Source organism: Rhodnius prolixus, unplaced genomic scaffold (assembly GCF_049639745.1).
Source record: "Rhodnius prolixus isolate KJV_2025 unplaced genomic scaffold, Rpr scaffold_3, whole genome shotgun sequence".
NCBI lineage: Eukaryota > Metazoa > Arthropoda > Insecta > Hemiptera > Reduviidae > Rhodnius > Rhodnius prolixus.
The window spans coordinates 40,242,573-40,260,372 of record NW_027411603.1 but is presented as its reverse complement, the minus strand read 5'-3'; the positions used below and the strand labels follow the sequence as shown (position 1 = coordinate 40,260,372).

Sequence of the window (17,800 nt, the reverse complement as noted above, 5' to 3'; positions counted from 1 at the left end):
CATTTAGATACATAAAACGCGTATTTTGTTGGACGAAAAGTCTCTAGAAAAAGCAAATTTTATAACCCACTTCGATACTTGTACATTTCGAACTCCACCATTTGTTTTAAAAATGCATCATCCATAAATAAAAGAATTATAGAAGAATTGATGATAGCTTGCAATGGCCAATTATGCAATATTTTCAACAATGTCATTTTAATATTTAAAGGTCAATCCTTTGATTAACATCTTCAAAATTCTGCAGAATGGCGATTCATGTATTTGAACTCAATAAATAGCAATTCTTTCAACAAGAATGCGGAATACCTTGGGTATTTTATAAACGCCTAAAGAATTAGGCTGACGAAGAAAAATTAATGGCAGTTAAGGATTATTCTATTCCAAAAAAATTAAAGGATTAAAGAGCATTTTAAATAATTTTTGGTAAAAAAATTTAAAGTATTTATAGTATTTAAAGTAATTGTAAATCATGTTTCTAAAAGCATAAATATATTAGTAAATGTATATGTAAAATTTGATAGTGAATGATATTATACTTGTAGCATGCATCTTAATTGAAACCATGGACGACACCATTTATATATCTAATAATTAATGGCTAATCATGCTGGTATGATAATCAAAGATATAATGTTAATAACCATCAACCATCATCATCATAAAATCAAACTTTAAACAATAAAGCGAGTGTTAGAATCATCGAACATCAGAAGTCTAAACTAGCATAAAGAATTGTACTGAACTTATCAACCAGAGTTGCCAATCTTTGTCTTGGACATCGCCAAATCAGTCATAACGTTTCACTGCAAAGAAATTAATATCATCACCACAGAGATTGTCAATTACCTTATCACAAGCAGACGTCTCAAAGAGGTTGGTCAGCTGCATCTAAACTCAAGAAAATATTATCATAAAGGTAGTCCAATTAACAGTCTCTTATACTCAAAACAAGATATGCGTCCTTTTATCATCGCTAACTGACTCTCATGCCTCCAAAAAAAATTTTAAAGATGACAAATTTATCAGGAGGGAGAATATAATGTAGTGGTAAAATCAGCTGTCCACAGACTTGAGTGGGGAAACAAGTGATTCCCTACCCTTAAGTAGAAGAGACTTGAGTGTCTGTCATGGCAGAGAAGTTCGCCATAGTTCTACGCGCCATTCTACTACTGCGTAAACAATTATTGTCATTGATTGCGAGTCCAAAATTTAGTTAGCTCGGTAATTATAAATTTAGCATTAGAAGTCTAGTTTCGCCCTTATAAGTTTCATACTTTATACTTTTTAGATTCATCACTTCACGTGGCATACTTGGAAACTGTGGAAGTGGCCACAATGAGCTTAATCCCTTAGTCAGAACTAAAAGAAGTAGTGAGGCGGCGCCTGATCTCCTCATAAAACCAGACACTCAGACTTGAAGAACTTCCTCGACATTCCTCTGTTTGACGCTGAAAATTATTATCATTTTTTAAATAAAAGTCTCAGCCGACACATCAAACGCAACAAAAATAACATAATTACAAATATAATCACTTCAAAATGACATATTCTTGGCAATTTTTCTAGTAAAACAGAAAAAATAATAAAAAATTTCAAAAACAAAAGACTACGTTTAAAAAAAAAGGTTACATTTTCGAAAATAATTTGAAAAGGCTAAAGGCGCCAATGACCTTAGATGTTGACGCGCCTAAAAATAAAATAAATTACAAAAAGAAAAGAAAAGAAAAACTAAAGTAATTGGTAAGAAGGACCCTGAGAACGAAAATAAATTAAATACTAGTTACAGGTAATTTATTTTTCAAAAAAGTAATAAATCTTGTTAGTTATTGAATAGAAATTAATTTTTCTTCTACAAAACATTGTTATTCTATTATTTTTTTAAATGCTTTTTAGTAAGTGAAACAAAAATTATACAAAAATAATAATTATTATAATATTTCTATTTTTATTATGTATAAAACAAAACAAAAATTATTTATTTATTTTTATTATTATTTATTATTATTATTTATTATTTTTTGTGTAACATGTAAGAAAGTTTGGATCAATGGTAGTTGGTGGGGGGAAGCCTTGGAGTTTGGCGGGTATTGATCAGAAAGGCGGTGGGCAGCGCTAGTATCGCGTTGGCAGAGGCCACCAGTGTTGTCCTCGTATCGACTAGGCGCGCACAGCCAGCACACAGCACATGGACCTATGTCGCCGTTCGAGCTGTTTCTAGTATAACATCGATAGTTATATACTAACACTAGCACACTTTCAAACACAAGTATATATACATCTCTATACACATACACACACCTACAACCTAAAAACCTTATACTAAGATCTTTATACTTCATCAAGTACACTATAAAAACCATCATCATCTTACGTCTCTTGAACAGAGTCTACTAAAATTTAAAAAAAAAAAAAAAAAAAAATTCTTTCGACTAAAGTTCGTAGTACTTTGATGGTGAGATCTTACTAATGTTCAGGTTGGTGATAAAATTTTATTTATTTATATTTAACGCTTATCGGAGATATTTAGTTTGGTTAGTTTTTATTGTTAATTTATAAGTTTTTCCAATAGCCTATACCTTGAGAATCATTATTTCTATTTTACCTCTAATTACTAAACCATTATTTGGTTTAGAAAAATACATTTTATGTAATAAAACAACATGCTGTCCATGAACTTTTTTCACACGATTAGTTTGAATGCCTATTTTGAATACGTCATGTACCTTGGAGTACTTATCAACAACAATGCGAGGGACCAGTTGTCACATTTGTCTGTATTTGTTGCATCACTTTTGTTTTGTTCTTGTTCGGAACTACTTTTTTTCCATTACTTTTTCTAAACTATAGATTGACACTTTTTTAAAAAAAAGTTTTCAAATTCTCTTATTCTTTTAGACCACATTAGACTGTATAATCTAGTTTCCAGTTCCTTATTATTCCACACAATTCCATTAATAATTGATGAGAGTTTTTGATTAATTCTTTTTTTGGCTGAGTTAAATCTTAGAAGAGTAGATCAGAAAAAGCCTTGCATGTTTTATGCATTTTTATATATATAATGTATAAAGAGAAAAATATAGAGATTTATTTAATAAAAATAGATATTTTAAATATCTAATTCAGTAAAATAAATAAAGGGAGCTTGGCAATAATAGTAAGTTCTCGGCGCAAAATTTTGCGTACTCTAGCTAGGCAAACCGTACAGCTGAATTGTATATTTGGAGTTTATGAATGAAACTGTAAGCGAGAATTGTAGCCCCGCCCACAATCCCTAGTATTTCTGTAGATTGCTTTTAGTATTATATACTCTCCGTACCTCGTGCTTGCCAGCTGGGTTGTTTTCATAATAATACTCTCGATTTTCTCTCCTCGTCCTCTCTCTCTTTCTCTTCCACGAGCCTTATTTTGGTACTATTTATTTTATTTTTTTTACATGTGATTATAATTATTTTTTATTATGTTGCTTTTATTATATATTTATATTTGTAATGTCAGTAAATTAAATATTTAATTTTAAGGCACGAGTGTCGTAAAGTTTTCTGTCGCTTGAGAGGTTCTCATTATATTACGCAGGTTTCATAGTCAGTTAAAGCTGCATACAAAATCGAAATGTTTCTATATTTCTTTCTAAATTACGCGGATAAATAATAAATTAGTCATCTAATAAAATCCTCTCTCCGTCGACGAGATTCATGACGGACCATTAGACAGTAATCTCTTGTTAATTTCGCTGAAGAACCTTTAACTCTTTGAGGCAGACGATTTTAAAGAAAATAAAAGCCCTAGTTGCACAGAATTTCTTTTATTATAAAAAAAAAATGGAAATAAACATTCAGCCCCATTATTTTCCATATGTAATCATCCCTCTCAAATAATCATTACTCTCAAAATACGAGAAAAAGAAAAGAAAAAATTAATACCATTTCAATAGTCCTTTTTCAGTGTGGGACACTGGTATTGTATAATACCACTATGCAACTAATGCTTTATATGATGTTCATTCAAACACAACTTTTTACCAAAACAAAGCGGAACTTTGCAGACAGTACAGCATTGTCCTTCAGCGCACTGTTCCTTGAAATGTTTAAGTTCCATGTTTTGACCCAATTTTTTATAAACAATATATGAATTAACAACAGCTGCATCCAAATAATAGAACAGTATGCGGTGCCACCATTTTTTTTACTATCGGTCAAGTTTATAATAAATATAAAAATTATTTCACTTATTTACGCATTTACCATTGGTGCATATCATTGCCAACTGAATGAAAAGCTTTAAATAACATATTAAGCTGTATGTATGAATAACTTCAACTTTTCGAGGTGGGTTAAAATATATCCCATCATGCAGCAAAAGCTAAGCAAAAGGTGGGACAGTTTTTAACCCACCTAGCCGCAAAGAGTTAAAACTATTCTCTTAAATTAGAGAGCTGTTTGTAGTCTTCGTATAAGGCAGGAAAGCCCTATCCTGCTGTAACCACTTCATGCAGAGCATCTGTGCATGGATAACGTTCTCCGTTAACTGTAACTGCATTTCTACATCGTCCATAAAAAAAGGATAGGGATGATCCCATATCCTATTCATCAATAACTCCAAACAGTAGTTTGTATTTGGCTCTCCTGGGGGGGGCTCACCTTAAGCGTATTGTTGCTACCGAATGGAACACACTCCTAGAGGGTGAAAATCTGCCTCATCAACAACGAAATTTAATTCTTTACATAAAACTATTTTGCTTGTTTCATTTACTTGTCAAAAATTCCACTCGACAAATCTTTCTAGTTTCTGAAAATATGTTACTTTTAAGGTATTATGTCAAAATAAATCTTGTACGGATGCATTTATGCATTGTCCATCGCGCTGAGGATGTCAACTACGCAAAGCTCATAGTCAAATTTTGTTGAGACTCATTTTATTCATCAGAACGATTTCTTAAATTTATATTTATTAACCACATAAATACTCTATCGTTTTGGCGGAAGTACATTATAAGAAACTGTCTCTGTATAGCATTTTCCATTTTTGTGAAGGATTTTTTTAAATTAAGATGTACCTTCTTAAAACTGCTGCAAGGCCAACTAAACAATATCTGCAACAAATTTGCTCCGTTGGCCGTCGTTAACGATGTAATAATAAATTGATAATACAACCCAAAAAATACGATAAACCGTAATAATTTAGGCAAAAAATACACACGTGGTAATATTTATCTAACACTGGCAAAAAATATAATAATTAATTGATAATTTAACGTGAAATATTGTTTATGTAAATAAATAAATTGTGTAGTGTCTAAGATGGAGGCTTGTCGCCTTGTTGGCGAACAGTCGAGAGATGCGTTGTCTACCTTCAGTAGTGCTCGTACACTTGTACTACTAATTACGTAACACAATCCATATTTCTCTCGCTCACTAGTAAATAAATATGGGTGAAGGTAAATTGATACGTTTCTATAAATCATCTTAATTACACTTTGTAAAAGATTTGTGCTAAAAAAGAAATTAATTTGTTTATTTATCTAATTTTTAATAATAAGAAAATACTATACTCTTTCTCAATCATTAAAACAGTTGTAAACAAAGGTGCATAAGTTGTTTCGAAACTAGAAACTTCATTGATAAGATTATCGCGTGGCGGTTTAGGACTACATTTCTAGTTTGGTTAGAAATATCTCTAGTAGAGACCCTAAAACTTATTTACAAAACAAAGAAAAAATGGCGGAAACATAGATAATTAAAAAGGAAGAAAGAATAATGCAAAATTCACTCATAATTTTTGTGCTTTTTGCCAAGCTTTCGACCTAAAGACTGGATCATTTTAAGTGCTTAACAGTTTTTACACTATAGGTGGTCGATTGATTTTAAAAACAAGCATAAGGTAAATAATTTTAGTTAACTATTATTTTATATCAAATTAATGACGATGATAAGTCTTGTTACAATATGTTCCACGCCCTGAACATGACCTAGTCCCTAGGACGAAAGCTTGGCAAATATAATAAAAAATTCTTACTGAAATTGGCAAAATTCTTTCTTACAGTTGGATTAATAAATCAGACTCCACGAAAAGATGAAAATTATCCAACTATAAATAATTTAGAAAGAATTTAGAAAAAAAAACGTCCGGAGTAAAAATTAAATTTAAAAAACAATTGCAAATCAAATTCTTGTAATTTTTGTATTATTTCCATCGTTCCGTAAGAGCGTTATCGACATTTTTTAGGAGTGAATCATTTTGTTTTCATGAGGATTTGTTTTCGTTCATTGAATGACATTATTGTGTTGTTAAATTACACGAATATATACTAACTCATTTTCTTCTTTAACTTGAAACATTTGATTTGATGTTTTGTCAAAATAAAATATTAACAGTACTATTATTTTTCATTCTTCTCGTATGTAACTGTTCAGTTTTACTATCCACATTCTGTTTTGTGAATTAAACTTGATTTTAAAATTAAAATTTGCTGTACATCCGCTTAATATTTAGTCTCCTTTGCAACTAAGAGAATAGAAATTTGATAAAGTCGTTTGAATAGATTTTTACTTTGAATTTGTTGATGTTGCAGGCCATCTGTTTATTGTCTGGGTTATCAATGTAGGGATAAGGGATACACAGTAAAATTTGTTCTGTAAGGTCGTGGGTAATCGGCAGGATCTGCGTAAGTGGGTCTGTTTCACTTTTTTTGTTATAAACCAAAGGTTATAAACCGCTAGGTTATTTTAAAACACTTTTTGAAGTAATTTTTATTTTTTAAAGTAGGAAAAAAAGTAATGGCCATTTTTTTTAGGTGGACTTTAAGTCCTACTACCAATTAGATATCGAAAACTGAAATCTATTTTTAATTTCAAACATTAAGTTCCAGTAAAGTTTATGAAATCCGGATACAACACACATAAGACTCTTTTGCATAAGCCTCTTACATCAGTAAGAGAGAGGTAAAAAAAAAACTAGATATCTTCTCTCAATTGTGAACCTTTGTGATCAATAGTCCTTACAGGACCTGTCCCCTCTCCCCAACTTTAGCAAGGATATTCGGAACTTGTATATCCATAAAGTTGGTAATCTTCAAGGGATTCCTTCCAACAAGCTGATCGCTGATCTTGTATTAAAGTAAGATTGCTTCTTGTATTTTTATCAGTTCAGTTATCTTCTATGAAAGGTTTACCAGCAATCGATTTAATAACATTAGAATGGATGATATCCCTTTCTATGATATTAAGGGAATCTTGAAGGTCCTTTAAACCTCATGCAGGTCCAGGATATGTTCTTATTTTTACTCTGATGTATCTTCTTCTTTTTTTTCAGTTTGCCAATGTTTGAAATAAAACGATAAAACAGCGCTTTTATCTAATTATTTATTGGTTTACCTTACAAACTGAACTTCTATCTGCTTTTATTGAGTTTTTATATAGAATTTCAGTTCTTACGATTCTTTAGAAACTGAAATCTTTTTTTAAAAAAATCTTCACTGGAAGGCCGTTCCATGAAACTTGATTATTAGAACATCTAGTTTAAGTCTTCTGCTTAAATAAGGATGGAACTTGAAAGTAATATACCCTTTAGATTCTCACCCAGTTGAACAACAGATAATCTTCAAGGCAGAATTGCTGAAATTACCCCCAGCTTGTGGTATTCCTTTGGGATAGCTAAAGAACCCAAAATAGCAAAGAGATTGAGGACACAATAGTGGATGGATGGGTCTCCTATCTTACAGCTAAATAATAATCTTTTTCTCTTTGTGATGCATCATCCTCCCCTCTAATACTCATCACACAATCCCACCAATAAGGATTCTGGATGTAAATCTCTTTGAAAATTATGATGGATTTAAATTTTTTTTTTATTAATAAATTATAGAATTAATCCTAGAAGGTTTGACATGAACGTAGCACTAAGAATTGCAGAACTTGACGTGTATCCTTCAATTGATAATACATTTTATCGCAATATACCTATAAACCAATCACATTCCTGCATTTCTAAGATTACTGTACTTTATCTTTTTCATAATAAGTAGCATAAAATTCCAGTTCTTTTTTTCTCTATAATTTTATATTGAATTTAATAATTAATGAAATTTGTATTGGTCGTAATGTTTTATCCAATATTATATCTGATTATTGGATAATCGTTGCCAATTCTAATTTTGTATCTGGTTGTTTTTATACTACAAATATTTTTCTGATTCTCTGATTCTGACACTAATTGCAAAATAAAAACTGTCCGGTATGATCGTCAAAAACTGCACGAAAAAGCGTAACGTTAAAAAACACCCAACTTTGACAATTTTTTTCTCTTTTTCTATAAAAGATAAAATTCCCAAATTTTCTCTATAATACAGGGCAAATCCTCTTTTATAACTGTAATTTTTTTGCAACAACCCAGATCTAATAGGTTTCGAGATATCCTATTTAAAAGTTAATTAGTTGTGTTTTCATATGAATAAAATTTAGGGAACCTTTCAATGAAATCTCATCAAGAACTTAGTATCTTTGTGTATCATTCGAAATAATTAAATGTAACAGTGCAGTAGAAGGCTATATAAAAAAAGGAGTCCAATACAAGGAACGGAGTCCAAGTATATTTTTCACGAAATTATCACGAATAGCCAATCAATTATCAAAACAAATTAATAGAATATTTGTAATAAAGATTATACATAAATAGGGGGGAAATTATAAAATATGATAATTTTATCAGGTATTTTGTATTAATTTACCTACTATTAGCGTCACACTGAGCTGTCAGTGTTAAATGGAACTTGTTGAATGAGTCGTGTGCAGTTAGAAGGGTTGTAGCCCCCATAATGTGGGCAGATGCATTTAATTTAATTCAACATTCTGCCAATAATTATCAAAGTTAAATGCCCGCATTATAAACTCTTACTTGACTGACATTAAACTGGTTGGGCAGGGCCATTTACACCCTCCTCCCATTTAGCAAATTTAATCTGCACTGTACAATGCAAACGGATAATTTTATTACTTCTACTTTGTTATTGTTCTTCTAATTACAGGGTTTCATTTATTTATTTTTGGTTGTTATTACACTGTAATGAGTTAGTTTTCTTTACTATTTTGTACACTAATTTACCGCTATAAATAAATTTATATTCACGCGCATAATAATTAAATGATAGGTCAAACAATTAATTTCTATTATAACTGAAATTTTTCTTTAATTCAGCTAGATTAATTAAGACTTATCTGCTTTAAAAGAAGCATGTTAGAAAACTGAACCAATCAGAACGAATATTGTCTTGTAACTGTACTGTTTAGTTACTGTAACTCAAATTGGGTGCATTTTATCCGAGTGGTTAGAGACGAGGACTGCATAAATAGGATGTTTAGTTACTGTGTTCGATTTCAGATCTAGGCCTTAGATTTTTATTTAATGATACTCAAAAAATTAACAATTAACGATTTCAATCGTAGGACAATTAATAAAGTTTGTAAAAGAGTCATTTTGGTTAACAAAGTTTCATTTAATAATGGTCGTTTTTTTATCTATAATTTCACAAGAAAGTAAAGCATTGATCTTCCGTTCTTTATGCCTGAAAAACAGAAATTAAACACGCAGATCTCGCAGATAACCATCCTAGTGAGAAGAAGAATTATTGGTTCACATGAAAGCTTGTATTTTCTACCTAGAAATCGTGAGTTGTTTGGGTCCTAACCAGATATCAGTACGAAGATCTGAGGAAGCCATTTAGCACTATACATCTGGAAGTGAAAACGTCTATGGCGAAAACTGATCAATACTAAGATCACCGCCTCCAGGAAATGGGCTTAAGGAAGTAGTCGCGCCCTATTTGGACGTGGATCAATCAAACAATTCTAAACAAAAGGGGCCATTGCGAACAGTTTACCACAAACATAACTTCAAAAGACAGTCCAGCTCTCTGGGTTGCCAAGAAAGATGTCCTGAATTAACCAAATGGACCCCCAATGATCTTTGGTGATGAGTACTGTTTTGTTAGTAGATAGTTTAAGACCAACGGTTAGAAGATTACCAAACTGAATGGAACAGTTTAGAATTTGCTGAACGTGAAACTAGGGTGCTGTAAGGGATATAGATTTAAGGATTGGATTTAGATTATCTGTGCTATCTATCCAAGGCAGATTCTATTCTCATCTTAATGGACGTTTGCTTAAGATCATTTTTGTTGAATGAACATTTTGGTGTAATCCATTCTACAAATTCGAATGGATAGAAATTTCTTCCAATGCCAGTTCATTGTCCCGATTTAAACTAAAAAGGACATTTATGGAACATTGGTGATTAGGAGCTAAGGGTGTTCTTCTCAATCAGCAAATCACTTAGAAGAGCAGCGACATCATCTTCAGAAAGTTCAGAATGAGTTTGACAAAGTTTGGCACAAAAAAAAAGACCATTCGAAGAGAATTTTTAGCTGATCATAGAGACGTATGGCATTACTTTTGGTATTTTTTCTCCCTATAAATCACTTATTCACTTAGGATTAATTTATGAAGCAGTAAAGGTTTCAAGCTTGTAACTGTATTCCCTTTAGAATGGATGTAACACATACATTAAGTCCGATAATAGTTCACAGCCAGTCTAATTTTTAAATACAGTACATATATTGTTTAAGGGGCTAACGGTGCAGCCCGCAATGCAGAGATGTATTGAGGTATTAAAACTGTCCGGTAGGACAGTTGTATAAGGGTTGATCGTCAAAAAGTGCACGAAAAAGCGTAACGTTGAAAAACACCCAACTTTGACAATTTTTCTGTAGAAGATAAAATTCCCAAATTTTCTTTAAAATAAAGCGCAAACCTTCCTTTATAACTGTAATTTTTTTGCAACAACCCAGATCTAATAGGTATCGAGAAAAAAGTTGCCGAAAATGAGCAAAAACGGCTTTTTCAAAAAATGTTCTTGTTCTTCTTGTTGTTGTTGTTAAGTAGTAAACGCATTGATTATTGTTTTTCATTTATAGAAAAAAACTTATTAAAAACAATTACTTGAAAATTTGAACTGTTGACTTAAAAAGTAGGAAACATGGCTTTCTTTGAAACTATCTTCGATTTCAAAAACGTATCACATTTTATTTGATAAATACTTCAGGTAATGTAAGCTCAAACAACACTGTTTTTGCTCTAGAAATGATTAGTACTTAGCCAATAATCTACTAATGTTTTAAAGATTGTACGTAACATTAGGGCAAACTTACAAGTTAACTGTAGCTTTTAATGTGAATATTTTTATAAGTAATTTCCAGTATAGAAAATTAAAATAGAGATTCTATTTTGAGTCTTCTTTCATTGTTCTTTACATCCCCTGGGGAGCTAGTGTTAGATGTTAACGCCTTGATAACAGAATTGAGAATCGTTTTAATTGAATTAAACTGTTTTATAAATTATAATTAGGCCTCGTTTTAGGCAACCATTTTTTCCCCTTTTACCTTCTTTCGTTTCACCAACTAATTCAGCGATGCACAAAAGGAATTCCTTTCAAGTACTAAATAAAAATCTTTATTTTTTGGTTTAACCACGTAGTTTATTTTAGCAGTTCTTCTTCGTTCTATTCTAAATGAACATTCCTCTAAATTTCTTCAACGCCAAAAGAAATTTGTACAGCTCGTTTTCACTTTAAACGAAAAGCTTCTGATAACAAATTCGCCATTTTCGTTTATACGTTTTATTCACCAGAAAATAGGCTTTTATTTTATTCTATTTTTTTTAATGTATAAAAACTCACTTTATTAAAAAAAAATTAACAATTCTAATATCATTAAACGTAAAGAAAGCGTTGTTTTACATTAAAAGCTATGCATTAAAACATTGTTTTATTTAATTGCTTATTACCTCTAATTACAAATATGTGGTTGCAAACATAAATTAGCGACTGTTATGTTTAAAAAAAAACAATGAAATGATAGCGATTGTTATTTTAATTAGGTAACAGTCTTGTCTGCCCACTAATTATGTATATTAATCAGTAAAAATTACTAGCATTAACTTTTTTTTTTATTTCAGTTTACAGCTTTAATATGTTTGTAATGAAAACGTAAAGCAATCTTTGGTTAAAGTTGCTACGAAATTAATTACTGCTCTAATTGTTAGTAACTGCTCTAAAATAATATTTAATGGTTATTTTGTTAACAAGTTAACTAAGTTTGGGGGCGAGTAATTTGAAATATTGTAACTTTTATATTTAATATTGTTTCTTAAGATCATTTCAGTGGTTGTTAATTTTAATTATTTTCAATGGTAATTTTGGCTTAATATAATTTTGCTACATCAAAAAAAAAAAAACGCTGTTGATGTCACATAAAAAGGTTGGTAGAACTGTTCTCCATCCTGTCATGCTCATTTCATCCGTATCGCTTGGGACGCCAGCCTATCGGACTTGCAGCCAACCAAGGTCATGTGCGATTGCATATACTAGTTGTAACTCGTGCAGCTAGTTATCGCTATTTTCTCCCACCAAGGCTGTAGTTTTTCATTTTTATTTTATTACATTCCCCCCCTTCCAAGTTCACTCATTTTTTTTGGCAACTAATGAACACAATGACGTAAATATTTGAAAACCCTAATGTTTTCTTACTACGGGTATGGAATTGCATTGCGATTTCTAGTTTTTATCGGACATGTCCTTAGAATCCGAGAAAATTTACTCTGTGAATACGAGGGTCGTTTGAAAAGTCCGTGCAAAAATAAAAACTACTTAATTTTTTGAGGTAAACCTTTTTTTATTTTTCAACATAGTCTCCTTTTAGGCTTATACACTTAGTCCAACGCTGCTCTAGTTTGTTGATCCCTTCCGAATAATAGGATTTGTCCAAGTCTGAAAAATAGCCATTCGTTTCTGCAATCACCTCGTCGTTTGAATAAAATCTTTTTCCCGCCAGCCATTTCTTCATATTGGGGAACAAATAGTAGTCCGAGGGAGCCAAGTCTGGAGAATAGGGGGGATGTGAAACGAGTTGGAACCCTATTTCCATTAATTTTGCGACCACAACTGCTGAGGTGTGAGCTGGCGCGTTGTCGTGATGGAAAAGGACTTTTTTGTGGGCCAATCGTGGGCGTTTTTCTTGCAGCTCGGTTTTCAAACGGTCCAATAACGATAAATAATATGCACCTGTAATAGTTTTACCCTTTTCCAGATAGTCGATGAGGATTATTCCTTGCGAATCCCAAAAGACAGTCGCCATAATCTTTCCGGCCGAAGGAACGATCTTCGCCTTTTTTGGCGCAGATTCCCCCTTGGTAACCCATTGTTTAGATTGTTCTTTGGTCTCAGGAGTGTAGTGATGTATCCTTGTTTCATCCACAGTGACGAAACGACGCTTAAAGTCCTGCGGATTCTTCTGGAACAGCTGCAAACCGACCTTGCAACACTTCACACGATTTCGTTTTTGGTCAAGAGTGAGCAATCGCGGCACCCATCTTGCGGATAGCTTTGTCATGTCCAATTGTTGATGCAAAATATTATGTACCCGTTCATTCGAGATGCCCACAGCACTAGCAATCTCACGCACCTTCACTCTTCTGTCATCCATCACCATATCATGGATTTTATCAATGATTTCTGGAGTAGTAACCTCAACAGGGCGTCCAGAACGTTCAGCGTCACTTGTGCCCATATGGCCACTCCGAAAATTTTGAAAACCACTTATAAACTGTTTTAATCGAAGGTGCAGAGTCACCATAATGTTTATCAAGCTTCTCTTTAGTCTCCTGAAGCGTTTTGCCTTTCATAAAGTAGTTTTTAATCAACACACGAAATTCTTTTTCGTCCATTTTTTGAAAATCACTCGACTTCCTCGATTCAAACGAATGCCAAACACAAAGAAATAGACCGATCTGGCTGAAACTTGGTGTGTGTTCTTCCAAGAGATGCTACTAACTAAACATAACCTCGATACGCGCCAGTAGTGCTATCTCTCTGACTTTGCACGGACTTTTCAAACGACCCTCGTATTTCTTTGCTTTTGTGTAATTGTGTGTGAACAATATATTCTAACAATGGAAAATCGTAGAAATCTTTATATTTTCATTCCGTCTCAGCATTCGAATATAACAGTGATTGGTATTTTTTTCAGTTTTTAAATTTTTGATTTTTTTTTTCTCAAAAAAAATGATTTTCTTATAACTGTATTCATCGTACTCATAGTGGTTAACAATTTTTTATTTAAACATTGTTTTGAGAAGAATTCGATTAAGGAAGCAGACAGAGATCTCTTTAAATTACCTCTTCTGTATATATTCTTCTCGCTATTTAACGATCCTGTGTCTTAACGATTATAAAGAACTAGCTGTACCCGTTCACACGTTGCTGTGTTTCAACAAAAAGGCAGTTTTGATACCTCAAACATAATTTATTAATGACCAAATGTATACAATACATCGAAATGAAAATTAACAATAAAATTACCCCTACTTCAGAGTACAGTAGTGTCCTTGCAAAGGTATTATTTCTACATAATGTGAAAAATTCAGTTAATGTTGTTGGCGGTGGTGACATTGCTCTTGCACGTACATTTTCTGATGTAAAATACACACGCTGTCCATTTTCAAGATGTACAGCTAAATGAACAACCGTTGAATATCGTTCATGAATGGAAAATGATATACAGGTAATACGCCATACAGCCTCATTGCTACTTATGAAGCGTCCCAGTTGATATTGGGTGACTACATCGTTAGATGCAGTTGTATTTTCCACTCCAAACACTGCCATATCGCTTCCTTTGTTCACATATTTGCAAATATATTTTATAGCTTTCACTGAATTGCAGTACCCAACATTTATGTGTGCGTTATACGTTTTTAGTAGTAATGGAGAATATGGTACTACCCAACGATTATCAACGTCAATAGTATTGTTGAGTTCTTTTAGTTTAATGGATTTTCCACCATCTTCGGTATAATTTATTCTCGTATTAATAATTGCAAAAAACTGGTTTTCATGGTTTTCATGGTTACACTTTCAACAAATATTACTAATTAAATGTTATTTTGATATTTTTGGGATATTTGTTCGGGTGTACCTAGAACCCCAACTCTGATTTTAAAAAAAAAATTCAAAAACCTTCCCGGGGATATACCTAATAATTTCCCAAATTTTCACGGCGATTGGATGTATGGTTTTTGAATCTATCGTGTACAAACAAACAAACAGACACACATTCATTTTTATATATATAGATAAGTTTTAGGCGTTGTTAAAATTGCCTTTTTCTTTAATTTTTTTTAAACATAGAATATTTATTTAGATTAATAACTTTTAATTGGATAATTTTGCGAGAAAAACTCGTTTTAGGGCATTCTGGGTAAGGACAAGAGTTAAACGTGCCATTTCGCTATTCAGTGCTGTTTTACCATGTGGATTACTTTAAAGAATTAAATATGTTGTTAATGCAGACTTTGAAAACGTTTATAAGCGAAATCCTTGAGAATTGTTGAAAAAGAAGTGGTTGGTTTATAAAACTTTAATTAGAGAAAAACGTATAATTACAACTCCCCAGCACCTTTTCTTATAAAGATGTAAGTGCCTTTTCAAAATGTTTTAAGTAAACATGAATGGTCTAAAAGAAAAATTGTTAAATTAAAATTAATTTATTGATCGGAAATTAAACGAATATTTATTTTATATCAATTAAAGCAAGCGGTAAATACAAATCGTAAGTTTACATGAATATCTAGAAGCCATTTGCGTGAATATAGCTAGCAACCAAAAAGTCACTTCATGCATTTGTAGAATGCGATATTTAGAAATTATTTGTGGTTGCATCACACAACTTTGAAAATATGCAATACAATTGTTGATAAGAATTTTGTTGAAGACACAATGAAGTTGTAGTCCCAAGGATAATTAATTTTCACCAACCTTTATTATCGTGTGCACCGTTTGCAAAATAAAAGAACTTCTGTTTTTTGAGGTATGGTCACAAAAAATCACTTTCTCGAAGATAGCTCAATTAAAAACATGAATTCTCGATAAAAAGTCAAAAATCTAACATCTATCGATTATTAAAAAAGGGGGAAGAGAAATGAAAATGTTACAAATTTTGAATTCTGCCCTAAAGTATCTAAAAATTTATTTTTATTTCGAATTCACTAAGTAGACAATCGAATCTATTTTCAAATAACATTTGATTTTATCGACAGTTATAAGCTAATTTTAAAAAGTGTAGTTTTTTGTTTTTTTTTAAATTTATTTTGTAATTTACAATCTGTATAAATATATACAATAAGTAAATAGGAGGTGAATGAGATGAAGTATAGCGGAAAGAGCAGGAGGAGAGAAGCTACCCAGTGGTAGGGGAGATAGGGGAATGTGAAGAGGAGAATATGAGTGGGAGAAAGGAGAGATTTAGTTCTTCAGACCTCAAGGAAGTCGCGGGGCCACTGGCGATTCAGTCGTCGAGTAGTATTAGGGATGTCAGAGGAAGCGACAGTCAGTACAAGAGGATTTGACCAAGTTGAGAGAGTAGTATGGAATTTTTGATATTTAGTCTTGGCTTGTTGGTCTATGAAGGGAATGTTGAAGTCGGTGTGAAGGGTGAGATTAGTCACCGTAGAAAGGAGCGTCAGATATCTGTCGGAGGAGTTTTGACTGAAATGTTCTGTACAGTCCGTATGTTTGTAGGTTTGGCTGAACCCCACAGCTCTAGTCCGTAAGTCCACATAGGTTTAAGAATAGTACGAGTATATTAAACGTTTGCGTTCAATGGGCAATTTAGAGCGTCGTCCAAGTAGTCTGTAAAGCAGTTTCGCACGTTTCGTCATTGCTTGTCTTTTAAGTTTAGTGTGTGGGTTCCACGTGAGTCGTTTGTCTATGTAGAGCCCACGGTAGCGCACCCAGATCTGTATAAGGAAGAGGATTGCTGTTGAAGAGGACAGGTGGACTGTAGCCGTTAAAACAAATAAACTAGGAAAGTTCAAGTTCTTACTTATAAGGCATCTGATTTTAAGAAAGGATTAATAAATTATTGTTAAATACTATTATAAACGAATAAAATGAAAATAGTAACTTTAAAAAACTAAATAACCAAAAAAGAAGTTCATGTATATCTTTTTAAGAATGCAGACCTACTGTGCATCCAAATTGTGAGATTCCCTGGCAGATTCCATCCAATTGAGTCCTCCTAGTTTTACCATACAACTCCCAGCTGAGAAATAGTTGAGAATGGTGAGTTTCTAAATTGTCTAGGCTGTTTATAAAGCGTTTTTTCTTTGAAATGTCCAATCTTTGGAGTCACCAATGAAGACGCATCTTTGGGGTGCAGTTCACATCCTAGAGACAAGTTGACTCTAAAGAATAACTACATATATCAACCATAATACTTTACGCTTAGGAGAACCCCTCGATGTTGGGAAACGGAAATATGTTTCCGAGGCTTTGGAATTCCTTAAAATTCCTTTATAATAACGAGTTGGAAAATAGGATCCAGAAAGCCTCGTTAGGCGTTAATAGGAATAAATTTGGAATGTTTATTCTTCATTCATTATTCTTGAATAATTTACTTCATTCAGGAATTATTGAATAATTCATTTTCATTATTCAATTATAGTTATTAAACTTTTCTAAATTAGTAATAACTTTTTAACTGTTCTTTTAAGATTGAGGACAGAAATCTTCCAATTACTTACACGATATTCATGGTGGTGTTGGGATTCAATGTTTATGGTGTTGTATAAAATTTACCGAGATGTAAATACTTATATTTGGAGTCACCAGGGTAACCGAGCGGTTAGAGACGTGCCCAACAAAGCTAAGATGTATTGTGGTACTGGGTTCGATCCTAGGTCTTGGATTTTATTTA

The 17,800-nt window shown here is 32.3% G+C and overlaps 1 protein-coding gene across 1 annotated transcript in view; it reads left to right on the top strand.

Moving 5' to 3' along the window:
• Positions 1–2,102: 2,102 nt before the first annotated feature.
• LOC141452699 (uncharacterized) overlaps positions 2,103–17,800 on the top strand; it is a 106,834-nt gene continuing 91,136 nt past the window's right edge. The window contains exon 1 of the mRNA XM_074125082.1: positions 2,103–2,477. The gene's annotated coding sequence lies outside the window, so the exon portion shown is untranslated. The remainder of the gene's footprint in view (positions 2,478–17,800) is intronic.